The sequence below is a fragment of the Lissotriton vulgaris genome, chromosome 7 (genome assembly GCF_964263255.1).
Source record: "Lissotriton vulgaris chromosome 7, aLisVul1.2, whole genome shotgun sequence".
NCBI lineage: Eukaryota > Metazoa > Chordata > Amphibia > Caudata > Salamandridae > Lissotriton > Lissotriton vulgaris.
The window spans coordinates 243908810-243925143 of record NC_141695.1 but is presented as its reverse complement, the minus strand read 5'-3'; the positions used below and the strand labels follow the sequence as shown (position 1 = coordinate 243925143).

Below are 16334 nucleotides of genomic sequence, written 5' to 3'. Positions count from 1 at the left end.
AGTGTGTTGATTGTTTTACTACTATTGCATTGCCTTAATACATTTGAATAATGGTTTAGCAGTTCACAGGGACCCTCAATTTGTACACTACATAGCACCCAGGTCCCTTGTGTATTTTCTTGGGTAAAAACCCCCCTTTCTTATCTTATCTATTCAGAAAGGCACCAATGATGACAGTAGAGTTGGCACAGATGCACAGGACAATGGAGACCATGTAGCCAATGCTTGCTGCAAATATGGTTGCCATGGCTGAACACCACCGAGACGTAGCTGGGATCTTCCATGCCTTGCAGTTCCTCATCTTGCTATTGCTGCCACTGAGCCTGTCACAGATAACTGCAGAGTGAACTTTGACGCACACATGTGACCACAGTGATCCAGCCCAAACACCTTCACACCCTGATGTGTCAGTGGCACACAGTGATGCAGCCCAATCATCTTCACACCCTGGTGTGTCAGTGGCACACAGTGATGCAGCCATAACAACCACACACACCTGACACACCGGACACAGAAGATGTATCAGAGGAGTAAGATGTGGATGGTAATGACTGTGTGATGAAGGAGGTAGTATAATCCATCCCCAGGATATGGCCTGTCCCTGCCAGGTTCAGCCCTCTGCATCATACCCTGGGACAACACCTCCCACTGTCTCCCAAAAAACTCTGCAACATTCACCTGGAAACCAACATGGACTGTCATATCTTCACTGGTTACCAATTCCACAGCAATCAGGCTGTGGACTGCACGCTCCCTCTTCCAATCCATTTTTCATTCCCCAGAGGACTCTAATTGTCCCACCACTGGGCAACCATGTAATGTGGCGTGGCATGGCCATGTACAGCTCCAGCTCTGCATTCCCCAGAATGTGAATAAAACATTCAAATTCACACAGATTTGTCATGTCTATGTTCACTTCAGTATGAAAGTATGGATGAATGTGGGGTCATCGATTGCACAAGAACGTACACCCTGGTAATTGACATCAATGTGCATGTTTGACCCTAAACCACATGGCCAATTTGATTACTGTGCAGGTGTGAACTAGCTGTGGCCTCATTGCACTTGGACAATAAACATACAACCCCCCAGTGTAGGCACATGCCCATGTATTGAATTGGGCTGTGTGTAGCAATGTCAAATTCGGGAGCAGGCCAGAACTGGTGTCTTCCATCACGTGACGACAGAACGTTACCTTGCATACCTACTCAAACACATCTGTCTGGACCCAGTCCGTTTTGATGCATATCATTGCTCTACATGGCCAGAAGTTGGATACCATAGTTACATTGCTGATGACACATAGGTGCACAGGTCTGCCAACAACTATCCCAAACACAATGTCTCGCTCACAGAGGTGGAGCAGTCAAAAGGGACCCACCCCCATTGTACATGCGTCAGTAAGTCCCTCCCTGTGTACGGACAATGCTCATTGAGGCACACGATTTGTCATTCTAATCAACACTCATTACAGTTGGACAGTAGTGAAGTGGCGTAGGCTTTATTAGCAAGTGCGTGTTAGTACAGGCAAGGCAAGGGTCACAACATGCAGGGGAATGCTTAAGACACTTACTCGCAGCATGGGCACAAGGCGAGGTGCAAGAAATGGGGAGGCAAATATAAACACAAATCATTGCGATGGCAACACACTCAGCCCACCTTGCCTTGCTGGACGAGTCATGTGATGTCTGGCATCTGCTCTTCACCCCGTGTCAGGGGAAGCAACTCATGGCTCATGGGATAGGCATAGTGCTGTCCCACCGGACTGCACCGATTCTCTGCTCTGCTGACAGTGAGTAAGTGAAAGGGTCCTATAAGGTCACATGTCATACTACAGTGCCATGTGTCTACACTCTCCCCAGCTGTGTGTCCGAATTGGGACAGTTGTCAAATGATGGTGTGCAGCTCCGCCCATGAGACTGCATCACCTTGTACAGGTGTGTGTACACACCCGTAGGCCAACCACATGCATTCAGAGTCCAGGCGAAGCCAGACATGTCCACTATTGTGGTGGGATATGTGTGCATTCCCCAAGATGCAACAAGGTGTTGGGAGCTGTGCTGTGGGTGACAATCAGATGTGGCTGTAGGAATGTAGTTATTCGTCCATGAATCGAGTGCAGCTTCATGTGCAATCTGTTCCAAGAGTACGTTGTTGTCGAGTTCAAGGAACATGAGAGAGAGTCAATCCATTAACTGGTCCGGGCAGATGTGCTCCGTCCATGCCGTTTCACCAATCTGCAACACAGTCCAATAAAGGAGAACCTCAATGTGGTCACTGCGCAGAAGGAATTGTGCAATCTCCCATGCACAACTTCCAGCAAATACACCAAAGATCAAGGCATCCCATGCACGGGTATCCCAGTAACACTCCTGTTCGTGGGCCAAAAGAGGGCGTACGGTCAAGTCATAATCCAATTCAGCTACCGTTGCATTGGATAGGCAGACCTCCATGGGCCACTCGAATGTGCATGATCAACAGTGGAACCAGAACTGGATGCAGATTACGTATGCAAGACGGAAACTGATTTGCAACACTGCCATTGGCAGCGATCCCAACAGATGCAGCATTTGTGCACAGTACAGGGAAACAGAGACAGCAGTAGCCTGAGACTAATAGACATTTTGAACAAATAGTTATTTGTTGCTTGTGACCTCTAATTCTCTTCATTCTTCTGGGGACCCATTTCTACAGTCATCCACCGCTTCTGAAGTGAATTCTGTGTGATGTGCTGACCATCTGAACAAATTCCAGAACAATTGCCAACACTTTCATCTGACTCTGAAAAACACTATTCCAGTACGGACGATCTCAGCAAGCCCATGATAACAGTCTTACATTGATAGGTACATATAGTGACTAGAGATTCTTGCATTTTACCCCAATATTTTCCAAAGAACTGGAATGTGGTTACAGCCAATGTATTCTCACTTCTGGCGGACATTCCCAGTTCCCTTAAGTGACTTCTCCCATTGAAGAGACAGCCATTTTGGTGGAAACTTAACTGCAATCTGATTTGTTTCTTTCATTATAGTGGAATTTCCATAATAGATTTGGGGATGTGCTACCTCCTTTTGCTTTGGATGATTATGATTCTACATTGGGAACCCAATATTGTCCCCTTAGCTATTTCATCAGACTTTGTTTCGTTTTCACATTGACTTTCACTCAATTGCATATTTATTCATGAGTCGAATATTACAAATAGTTACAAGTTAAACATGTTTGGTGAAAATGTACTGTCCAATGCAGGGTTCTCCAAAGCCGGTCCCGGAAGGCTGGGTCCATGCCTGGTTATTAAGAGAAATACATTTATCTAAATGAGTTATGCTGAAAAATCTGGCATGGATCCGGCCCTGCCGGATGACTTTGGAGAGCCCAGGTCTAAGGAATAGAGGGACATAAAAAGCCAACCCAAACCAAGGAGACTCTCTGCTTGTACAGCATAGATGTGGCATTACCCAAACAGAAGATTATTTATAGTATTAGGTATTTTCCTCACAGGAATCTGTACCTGTTTGGTTAAAGACCCTGTGGCACCTGCATATTACCTTGTAAGCTATCTTTTGCATGACTGGGAGCCAATCAATATATGATTAAATGGCCAGGCAAATAGTATCTATTCCCAAGGATTTCAATGTGGATATCAGTCAGATACAGTGTGCCAATGTAGTGAACTTTAACTGAAGTGTTTTAAGGCTCAACTGTGTCTCTTTTAATTATAACTCCCACCCACAAATCACATTTACAATGCGCAAAGCTACCATGTTAAACGTCCCGGCTCTTGTAGTAGGCTGAGGGCTCATAAATTGCCTAAAGATTAGCGGCTAAAGACCCATGTTTTTGGTTGATGTCTAAACTGACTTTGTATAGTATGTCGGAGCAGAGAAACAGTGGAACCAGTTGCTATATGTGTAATTTCAGCCAGTGAACTGCCTGTGTCTGTACCACACATATTAATGAGTGTTTGTCAATAAACTGTATGCCACAAATAAGAAACACTTTGGAGCTATGCACATTGCTGTGCCTGTTTGTCATGCAGCATGTTTGATCTGCATACCTGTTATATCTATTGAATAGAGGAGCAACAAATACATCCTTCAGAGGGCAGGCTGTGAGTAGGGTGACTGTCCCTTACGCACAGTGCATAAACACTCTGCATCCTCCCATAATGCAACTCTGTAGTAAACGTTATACATTGCTTGGGGCATGCATTGGTGGAGCAGCGATGATGTGTGCACACTTTACTGTCTACCACCATGGGGTATTGCGATTTCAGTCTGATACAACAGTGGCTCTCTGGGTTTATGCACTGTTGGTACATCTCTGTTGTGGATAGTGGAGAAGCGTGGCTCAATGGTTAGAGTGGCAGACCCTGATGCAGAGATCTAGCCCGGGACCATGGTTCAATTCCTGCCTCGGCGGCTCTTGGACTCAATCTCCCCGGACCTGATAATTCTCACCTCGGTGCCTAGTCTAATCATAGGTCCCACTCTGTGACTCTGGGCAATAGCTTGCTTATTCTCCACAACGGCCCCACCAGCCCTTGGATGCTTGGCTTCACTTTGGGGGTGCCCAGGAGTGGACATCTCACAGGAAAGCCAGGAAGGGGTTTACAGCGGTATGAATACAGCGTAACGAGACCTCTGGGTAGAAGACGCTATCTAAATACAAACACATTTACATTTTTACATTTACATACAAAGACCACCAACCCAAACTGTAGACTTTGACGTTTGGCCTTATACAGTGAATTCCTATAAAGCAGTGTCAAGAAAACGGTGATTGAGTTGTGACTGAATCTATTACATATTGACTCACCTGTTAGGCATTTGAACAGTGTTTTCGGATCTTGTGAACCTGCAGTAGCATTGTAATTAAGAGGACTGAAAATCTGGACCAATTTTCGAAATACATGGACTGTTGTTTTAACTCAGATTAAAGTGGCTAGAACAGAGTGCTGCTGCCTCTTATGACTCCGGTTTATTTCCGGAGTGGAACACATTTACTCTACTGTATAAGGTTCAGAAAAAAATACTATTGATTTTTTTCAGTACCCTATAAATACATAACCCTGATCAAGTCCTGTGGATGGTCCCTTGAAATGGTTTCAGTGGGGCTTAAACCTAGACAGATTAAAAGCTGCATAGGGCTCTGTATAGTTACTATGAAAAGCAGATTGGATCATTATAGTCAAACACAAGGAGGGTGTTCCTCCCTCCTGCTTCGATCCTTATGCCTTCTGGCTTACTTCCCCAAATTTGATTTTTAAATTGTTTTATGTGCATTGTGTTTATGGTTTTAGAATGGATGTATGAATGGATTAATATAACTGTCGTTGTGGTGACACAAATTAGGGATTTCTGTGCTATTTTGATATGGGACTTTTGTATATATGAAATAAAAAAACAACAATTTGGCATATTTAGTTGATTTCTTTTGAATCTTAAATAGATATTTTTAAAGATAAGTGTGAGCTTTGTCATAGGGAAGGACACCATTCTCACTAACACACATCCATGACTCTTAAAATCCACACTCTGCAATTTGTTTCACACGTTCAGAAGAAGTGAACACATAGGTTACTGAGGACTGAATGAGTTTTCACGTAGAGCTAGTAGGGCGCTGTCTTAGGGGTGCAAGTATATTAATAGTGATACCTTACACTGTCAGTCTCCCAATATTCTGGCGAGGACAGATAGTCTTCACAACTATGGTTGAATCAGTAGGCTAGATGAGGTATATACACTACCCAGCACCAGGCCATGCTTTTTTGGTGCTTTTTGGTGATACCAAAAGTTCATGGGCTGAAGGGTTTTACTGCTTCCTCCTTCCTCCAACCAGTGAGGCTTCTCACTACCTCATGTAAATGTACTGCAGCTACATTATATCCACACTTTTATCAGGGTCATCAGATGACCTATGCCCAAAAGATCTTTTAAGGGCTTTTCCAACTATAGGCAGTCCCTTTAAGCTGCCATCAATGCCTCTTTAAGGGTACAGTTAGTGACAAACAACTTAATAAAGGGATGGTGATCCCTTTACTATAACAAGCATTGGGAATGCCAACAGGACCAGGCACCCTTGGCGTGGTTTCCCCTAAATATTTGCCTTCAGATCTCCAGTTTTTGCTGGCCTAAGGATTCTGCACACTTTACCACTGCTAACCAGTGCTAAAGTGTGTGTGCTCTTTCCCTAAAATGCGGTAATATTAGCTTATACACAATTGGCATATTTAATTTACTTATAAGTTCCTAGTAATCTTCATTGTCTTTCCCAGGGCCGGTAACTTAAATGCTACTAGTGGGCCTGCAGCTTATATTGTGCCACCCACTTCAGTATCCCTGTAAAAATGCCTCAAACATGCAATGTATTTAAGAAGTAGGACATGTACTTTTAAGTTTTACATGCCCTACTAGTTAAAAACCCAGAAATTCACTTGTCACTATTGCAAGGCCTATTTATTTCTTTGGATAACTTTGGGATTATCCTATTGCTATTTATAAGTGTAGTTTTCAAATAAGAAGATATACCTAGATCAAGTTTGGTGTCTCTGGAATCCTAATTTAAAATCATAACTTAAGTTGAAGTGAGATTTTACATTACAACTCTGCAAATGCCACTGTTAGAAAGTGGGCATTTTCTTGCCACAGCCATTTGTGCCTGCAGCCTGTCTCAGAGCATATGTCTGGGTGTAGCTGGCAGTTGAGCTTTGTGTATTTTACCTAGGCAGCCACTCCAGTCCTTCGGCCTTGGTACTGGGCCTAAGGTGCTTACCAGCAGAACGGTTGCATCTTCTCGGCTAAGCTGCACATCCTTGAGAAAAACCGGTGCATCGCTGCTGCTGTGTGGATTTTTCTGATGAAGAAAGTAGGCATCACCCTTGCGGTCTTTGGAACCAATGCATCACCAAAGAACCACAGCATCTCTAACCCAGCTTCTTATATCTCTCATCAATGGCAGCTCAGCTCCAATGCCAGCCTCCGTATCACAGCCTCGCAGCTCTTTGGAACTGATGTATCACTTCAGCTGCCCCTGCATCCTTGACGCCAGACTTCACATCACAAGCCCTGCCGACGAGATCCTCGCTGACAATGCACAGAACCCCGCACCACAGCCTTGCCGCAACTAGAACCAACTCAACTGTGCAATGCTTCTTGACTCAGATCCACACAATTCTCCGCAATTAGGATTTAAGACCCTTTGTTCAGCGGGCCTAAACTGGTCCCGGTAGCCTACCCATACTCCATCATGTTTGGCTTGAACTTCTGACTTTGTTCCAATCTGGTGCGACCTGATATCCCTTGTTGAAAATGTGTGCTTTTTTCCCTCGATTTCAAATTAAAACTTTGAAATTCAAAAGCTCCAATTTCCCCAATTTGATTTTTGTCATTTTGGATATGTTTAATGAATTAAAATCTACTTTATATTTCTAAACTGGTGTGGGATCTTTTTGTGTGGTGTTTTTACTATTTGAAGCACTTTACATATTACCTTCAAGTTATGTCTGACTGCTTCGTGACAATCTAATTTCTAACAGTCTGACTTATGAATGAAAGTGCCTTTTTTGTCACTGATGGTTATTTCCACTCAGAATCAGAATAAACTTCATTCAATCTAAATAAATAGACCATAATAGTGTAATAAAAGAAAATACATTAAAATACAATTAATATCCGAACATGTCTTTAGCAGTGCATAGTAAAAACAACTAATGAGACGGCACTATCATACGTTCACATTCCCCATTCCCTGACATCTGAGCAACATGGGAAGTGCCAGTATCCTAGCTCATTGCAGATGTTAGCTCCAGGGAAGAATGGGGACCGGCTTAGTCTAAGTTACAACCCGCATGAGAATGCTTAAAATGGGGGGGCCACATCGTTGGAGTCCAGAACCATATTCTCGGACCTCGGACATGAAAACAAAAAAAGGGAGCTGTAGCCCTTAGATGTGAGTTGGGCTAAAAACCATGTGTCAGCTAACTAGGGTTCTGGTAATGCAATACAAAATGAATAAGGCTAAAAACAAACATCACTTGGCAAAGCGCAATACTAAAAAAGCAAATGAGTAATTTGCGGGAAAAAGAGCAAACAATAGGAGACTCTGTAACCTGCTTACTTTATTAAAGTCACAGATTCTGAGGTATAGGCGCTCAATAATTCATCATGCACACTCTGTCACTCATCTTTGCACTCATCCTCCATGTATCAATCCACTGACTTATCCTTCCTTTCACCCTCTGGCAAAACTGTGATAAAACTCACACAAACTCAACAACACATGCAAGATAAATTAAAAGAGTATAGCTAAAATACATAACATATGCAGCCCTCTAAACTTGGTTGGTATATGATTTTTAATAACAAAACTAAATATAGCAGTAGGTGTCCATTTTATAAAGGTATTGTAAATAGTATATCATTGTTTTAAAGTTCAAGCATGGCCACCACATCTATCTTTATGGATATATAAAGTATGTGTATACTATTTAATGAATTATTTGTATTACAGAATTCTGGCACACATCGAAGATGAGATTCTAGCTAGGATTATAAAGTGCCAATCTTCTCCCACTAAAGATTGTCCCAGGCAGAAAACGTGAAAATCATTCCCTACAAAGGTAATCTGATATTTCATGTAATAAAATAGAGAAGTAACAATCCACCCTTAAATGCCTATTGTTTTTAGCATATGCTTTTAACTATCAAAATGTCAAGCCTAATGTGTTTATCATAACTTTTCATAATAAACAGATCTGACCTATGGATACAGAAATATTTTTCCTAGTGAAACAATCAGGTTTGTAGCTGTTATCACCATAAAAACCTGTGGCCTCCTTTTAAGCATTAGCTTTCCCACAATGTAATCGTCAGGCATGCAGTCATAAAATTACATAGCATAAACATTAATAGTTGGTAAAGCTAAATACTATATCTACTAAGAGAGTCTAACAAAGATTCTTAAAAACCTTCTAACCCACAGTTTGTCAGATGGGTAATCAGCACCAAATACACTTGCCTACAAGGCTAATGTGTGAGATTCTATTTATCAAAACAATTATCTGTAGGCTTTAATACAGATAATAACAATCTACCCTTAAATGCCTATTGACGTTAACATATGCTTTTTACAATCAATATGTCACTAACACTGTGTTTATTTAACTTCTCGTTATAAACATTCAGGTCCCTCTCTTCCTCGGGGCTCCCTTTACATTTACGTATGAATGGGCAGGACTCTGCCTGGCCCCTTTTAAGGTAATGAAATTCCAGAACCCTCCTCAGTTGCCATTCTTGAGCGGGTATGGGACACATACCCCAAGCCCTGGTCTTCTTGTGAAAAGGCCCATGCCATTGATTCAGTTTTGGGAGTAGGTTTCTCACCTCAGTAAGGGAAAGCAGTGGCAGTACCCACTGCCAATATGCTAATGCCAATTACCCACTCAAGGCTAAGGCAAAGTTTAACTTTTTACAACTCACTTTTATTACATTTATGTTAAAAAACAACTTTACACCTGAATTGGATTTTTAATAAACATTTGTTCCCGTGGCATGTCCCAAACTAGAGATAGCAGGGATTTTTGATTTTATAATAAGATTTCGATATACTTATAGGGAAGCTACAGCCTTTCACAGTGAAAATAACCTTCGGGGGCAATTTACTGTAGGTACAGCCAACATTGAATTCTTGTAAACACCAATTCTAAGTTCTAGGCACCCTATCTTGTGGGCTAAAAGTCCTACTTTGTGACAACTTATTTAGTGGTTAAAAGTAGGGTACCTTACCTTTTAAAAAGGGTTATTTTGACAGGCTGTCTGCAGGTCTAAAAGCTTCAAGGGTCAGGTTACACAAGTTGAACTGAATCCATTGTTTCCTTGTCAGCTTTGTGGATGGCAGAACATATGCTGCAGTCCACAAGTGACATTTTACTTTTCCATGCAGTTAGTGTGTCTCCTTCATATACTGTGGCATTACTGGATTAAATTAAATATGCCAATTAGCATATTAGCCAATTTTGCCATGTTTTTGAGCCAGAGCACATCTCCAGTGTCTAGATTTAAAAGAAAAAAAACAGCATCAGATACAAAATTGAGGCTGACAGGGATTATCACAAAGCGGAACAATAACATTGTAGTGAATCTAACAGATTGGATGAGGTACTGGATCCAATTTATGAAACAGACATAACAGGCGGGGTATTCATCATTATTAATCAAACCCACCTGTTGAATTGAGGCAATGAAGAAACTCGTTAATCTGTAAACTAGTTGATAACATAGTGTCCGTGCCTTTTAAAGCCTAGTCAGGATTTTTTCTACTGTAATGGTAGCCATTTGCTTAGTTCATTTAAAATGTTGTTAAATGTTGATCTATAGAAACACTTCTTTACCTCAGTATGAATCAAGTGAGATGGAATAGTGTTGGACATGAACAAATGTTAGGGCTTGTGGCTAGTAAACTCAATGGTTGATAAAAAATGCAAGGAATTCATCTTAAATAATGAGACTAATTAGTTTCTAAAAGAGGGATGGATCACACTTAGACACATCTAGTTTAATGTGCTTGTAGTGACTGGATAACACTCATGGTGATGCTGCTACAACTACTGCAGCCACTTCTCTTTCACCCTCACTGTGCCTGTACTCACTTCGTGCCAAGAGCTAGGTGCCAAGGAGAAGGAGCAAAATCTGTATTAGAGGCAGAAAAGCTCACACTCAAGAGGTAGTGGCTGCAGGTTATCTCTGTGCCACCCTCATGCTGGCCCATTGCGCTACATCTTGGTTAGGCTGGAATGGCAGAGAAGACGCTCAGCAATTGAGTGCTCAAAATCTGTGCTCTCAAAATTCTGTAAATCTTTAAGTCAGGGAAGGTACATATCCGCTCCTTTCATTTTCAGTACCACAAATTTTAGTACCTTATTTTAAGGCAGTATTTCCTTAATGTTTCCCAGCTTATAGCATAAGTGTTGTATCTTAGACAGCAAAATATGTTTCTTTTTTCACTCCACTGTATGATATAACTACATAAAATTCAAATCCCTCTGTTACTTTGAAATATTATTTTTATGATGATTCATTTTACCCCCAATAGAACAACTAACCATTAAATCTCCATTGAGATGGTCAATTTTCATAGAAGTAACACCTGACAAAATAATCTCAACTTTTGCCAATCCAAACCCATCAACCACTTTTTAGACCTTATACTGGCCAGAATCCTCAAAGGAATCACCTTCATGCCTTTCTAAACCAGAGTGATAAAGAATTCCTGTACTCAAGCGAGTGTTCTCAAACATCTTTAAGTAAGCCCAATCACTCCTATCCTAAAGAAACCCAACACCGACCCAGAAGACATGAACAATTTCTGCCCGATATCTAACCTTCCATTCATAGCAAAAGTCGTAGAAATCTCCATGGAGAAACAACTGAAAATCTTCACTGAAGAAAACAATCTGCTCAACGCCATTAAGTCTGGATTCAGTGGTAGCTGTAGCACCGAACCAGCTATGCTCCATATGAAAGATCACTCATGGACCTTATGAGATAAAGATATATTTTGCTCGCTCATTCTACTAGATCTATCATCAGCATTCGACACAGTCAAACATATCTCACTGCTAAAAATCCTGAAGTAGCAGATGGTCTAAAAGGTAAGGTGCTAGACTGGTTTGAATCCTACATCTCAAACAGCTCCCAACACTTAAGGAGGTTAATGACATAATAGCCCCCTAGCCACTGTAACAAGGTGTCCCACAAGGTTCCGTTCTCTCTCTTGCCCATTTCTACCTAAACATTGCATCCTTAACCTCTCTCTTGCACAAATATAACAGCTCATTCCACGTATACACAGACAACACACTGCTACACTTGAAAGTCTCCTTCCCAGGAGGCATAACTACACTGGGAAAGGTGTTGAATGATCTACATTCATGGATGTCTCAACACCACCTAAAAAAAAACCCTAACCAATTCCTTCTAATCACAACTCCTCAAATACCATCAAGGTGAACCCTCAGACTGAAAACTTTGGGCACTATAATCAGCATTCGACACAGTCAAACATATCTCACTGCTAAAAATCCTGAAGTAGCAGATGGTCTAAAAGGTAAGGTGCTAGACTGGTTTGAATCCTACATCTCAAACAGCTCCCAACACTTAAGGAGGTTAATGACATAATAGCCCCCTAGCCACTGTAACAAGGTGTCCCACAAGGTTCCGTTCTCTCTCTTGCCCATTTCTACCTATACATTGCATCCTTAACCTCTCTCTTGCACAAATATAACAGCTCATTCCACGTATACACAGACAACACACTGCTACACTTGAAAGTCTCCTTCCCAGGAGGCATAACTACACTGGGAAAGGTGTTGAATGATCTACATTCATGGATGTCTCAACACCACCTAAAACAAAACCCTAACCAATTCCTTCTAATCACAACTCCTCAAATACCATCAAGGTGAACCCTCAGACTGAAAAATCCCTAGATTTCAACCTGGACAAGAACCTAAATATTCCCTCCCAAATCAATGTCATAGTAAAATGTGCACCAAATTAGACCCTTCTGAAAAGTCATTCTTTTCACTCTGACCAACAACTTCAACACCATAGTGCAATCAATAGTATCAAACCTTTGATGTGGAAACAGTCTTTTAAATGGCATTCCTAAAAACCATCTAGACCCCCACTAAGAGCAGCATTGATGCTATGGTGGAGAAGTGTGGCTCAATGGTTAGAGCGGCAGACCCTGATGCAGAGGTCTAGCCCAGGGACCAGGGTTCAATTACTGCCTCGGCGGGTCTTGGGCTCAATTTCCGTGGACCTGATAATTCTCTCCTCGGTGCCTATTCTAATCATGGATCCCACTCTGCAACTTTGGGCAATAGCTTGCTTAATCTCCACAACAGCCCCAACAATTGCCTGGCTTCACCTTGGGGGTGCCCAGGGGTGGGCACTTCACAGGGAAAAGCCAGGAAGGGTTCCACAGCAGTATGCGTACAAGCGCTTGAGTTACCCCTTCGGGAGGCGATTCGGTGCGCTATACAAATACTACTACATTTACATTTACATGGTGCACCTTGTATTGGGCACCAATAGACAGGACCACAATACTTCCATACGATGTCAACTATTTTGCAAATGTGAGGGACAAGTACTACGCTTGATCATTTCTTCAAAAAGAACAGCTGGGAGAGCAGACCAGGAGCCATGGGGAATGTTGATGGGTCATGACTGCTGGAGAGACAGCATCAGAGATGACTGTATCATCGAAGAAAGATAAATAATAGATTGATTGAATTGGTGTTGTTCCATTATTGTGTTATGTCTTTATTCTTTATATTGTTTATCCCCCTTTCTTAACTTCATTGTATACATTACGGGGCTGGTAAATGTTAGAATTAATTTTTTTCATGGGTGCATGGAAATAAATTTTACTTTTGGAAGCAGCAAATACATGTAATATTGTGGTTGGCTTTTAGGTGCCATGTTGAGACGCTATCTCACAAATTATTCCATTTGAGTCCATGTTGCGCTTTTTCCTTCTACAGCCATTGCAGAATCTTTCCATACAGTGATGGGGGTTTATTATCATCCAACTAAGCATCTTCAGACAGTCCTGCTGCACCATTTCATGTTGAATTGTGCCCAAAGGTACATTTTAAAACAGAGTGACTTCTCTGGTCTGCATTTTCTCCCTTCTCTTAGGTACAGAGTGAGCTGCCATGCTTAGTAACTGTCACCTACCAAAGATTTAAATCTAATACATATATGTTATCATTATTCTTTCATGTTTTCAGTGTTTATTATTTATATTTCAGTGGTGTTTTCTCAGTGTTTCCAAACATTTTGAAATTGGTGTGTATTCACTGCCTAACACCCAAAATAATCACTAATTGTGTTTTTCATGTATTTACTAAACATGCTGCATTTTTCAGTGATTGATATTTTAAAAGAGAGGTATTGCAGGATATGTATTATCTTTTCACTTGGAGTGTGCTCCACTGACTTTCAGTAGGCTAACTATAGAGCTCTGTGTAATGCACTCAAACTCACACATGCAGACTCGCACATTATCTCTCTCATTTCTCATTGTCTCTCAAACTAATTTCCCTGGACTCTGCTTTTCTTTGTAGGACTATTAGTGGATTAGGAAAGTAAGAAGGTGTTATATTGAAATATTTTTAAACACCATTCGGGGAGTTGTTCACCTCCTCCTTATTACATTTTATGACATTGTAGGGGTGGTCATTGCCACCAAATTAGTAGGACCTTGCAGAATGTTTAACATTTTGAAATACAACTGAATAATTTGCAGCTCTCAAAATGAAAAAACTTGAAACTCAATGCTTTCAGCATGCTTGCCATTCCATTTGTGTAATCTTTTCCCGGCTTTAAGAAAATGGTGCTACTATTATTACTTATTTATTATATATTATATAATAAATATATATTATTATAACCAGCCTGTCTCCGGACGTAGCGGTTGCTCCCCCTTGCCTCCTGCAGCTCTGGGCATCGTAGCGCTGCTCTCCTCCACACTGCTGCCAATTTGAATTTACACATTTTAAGCGCCTCGCACTGCTGAACATTAATTGTGCCGTGTGTTTACCTAATAGCGCCTCGCATTGCTGGACAATAATTGCGCCGTGTGTTGATTATAGATTTTCATGTTGCCTGTGTGCTTAACTGTGCCCACGGAAGTATTTTAATTTGCATTGGCTTTATTTTCATTACTTGTGCCCCAATATCGGCGTGTTAGCCTTTGTTTTCTGCTTGTTGCCATTTGGTTGTGCCTCCAGCCCGTCCCTCCCCCCACGCTCCCACCTCCCAGCCGCCCCACCCACCCACTGGCTATAAGGAACGTCCGGTCCGACATTTCCTTGTAACCAGCCTGTCTCCGGACGTAGCGGTTGCTCCCCCTTGCCTCCTGCAGCTCTGGGTATCGTAGCGCTGCTCTCCTCCACACTGCTGCCAATTTGAATTTACACATTTTAAGCGCCTCGCACTGCTGAACATTAATTGTGCCGTGTGTTTGCCTAATAGCGCCTCGCATTGCTGGACAATAATTGCGCCGTGTGTTCATTATAGATTTTCATGGTGCCTGTGTGCTTAACTGTGCCCACGGAAGTATTTTAATTTGCATTGGCTTTATTTTCATTACTTGTGCCCCAATATCGGCGTGTTAGCCTTTGTTTTCTGCTTGTTGCCATTTGGTTGTGACTCCAGCCCGTCCCTCCCCACACGCTCCCGCCTCCCAGCCGCCCCGCCCATGCTCCGCCCCCCTCTGCCCCCCATTAATGACAGCTGGACAATCGTGCAGCGTTTACGCGCAGCGGTCGCGCCCCATGCGTGCCGAAGGTGCGCCAAAGGTAAGCCCGTCTACGCCCGTCTGCGCCTGGACCGTGCCCAGCGCCAGACCCCCTGGTCCCCGCCGCTCCCAACCCTCTAGATTCACATATGATGCCGCTACTCTCCTTGCCCTCAACCCCAGACGTACACCACTATGCTGCGAAACTACTCCAGGACGTACTCACGGCCCATTCGCCTGCCTCTCCTGCAAGTTCAACTGCTTCAGGACCCTCGCCAAATCCACGTCCTCCAATCACAGCTCCAACTCTATCCGCCTAAAGTGCATCCTGCTCAACACCCGCTCGATCCACAAACACGCAACAGAACTCTGGGACCTACTCGACACTGCGTCACCTGACATCGCCTTCCTTACTGAAACATGGATGAACACATCATCAGCACCCGACATCGCCATAGCCATACCGGACACTTACAAGATTATCCAAAAAGACCGCACCAATCAAACAGGAGGAGGCATCGCCATCGTCCACAGAAACACCATCAAAATGACAACCAACTCTGACGACAATCTTGCAACCGCCGAACATCTCCACTTTCAGATCCACACCGACCCCAGGACCACACTTAGAGGCACCCTCATCTACAGGCCTCCAGGTACCCGCTCTCAATTCAGCGATGACATCACGGACTTCGTCAGCCCACACGCCCTCGCCTCCGAGAACTACATTCTTCTAGGAGACCTCAACTACCACCTTGAAAACAAACACGACAGCAACACCACCACCCTTCTGGACAACCTGGCCAATCTCGGACTCAAACAACTTGTTGACACCCCCACCCACACAGCCGGACACACGCTCGACCCCATCTTCACCTCCAGCAAGCACATCTCCTTCGATCTCACTACTGCTCTCCACTGGACGGATGACAGCTGTGTTCACTTCAGCTACAAAACCACCCTGACCCTTAACCGTCCACAACCTATATCTCGGAGAAACTGGAAAAAAATCACCTCCGACC

General features: G+C 42.7%; 1 protein-coding gene across 5 annotated transcripts in view; it reads left to right on the top strand.

Annotated features, from left to right (window-relative positions):
* The window catches only part of HPN (hepsin), a 389596-nt gene that overhangs the window by 136623 nt on the left and 236639 nt on the right, over positions 1–16334 (top strand). Inside the window, exon 1 of one of the 5 annotated variants that reach the window (XM_086930019.1) lies at positions 13636–13655. The exons of the other annotated variants lie outside the window; for them this stretch is intronic. The gene's annotated coding sequence lies outside the window, so the exon portion shown is untranslated. Of the gene's footprint in view, positions 1–13635; positions 13656–16334 lie in introns of those variants that run through there. 5 annotated transcript variants of the gene reach the window in all.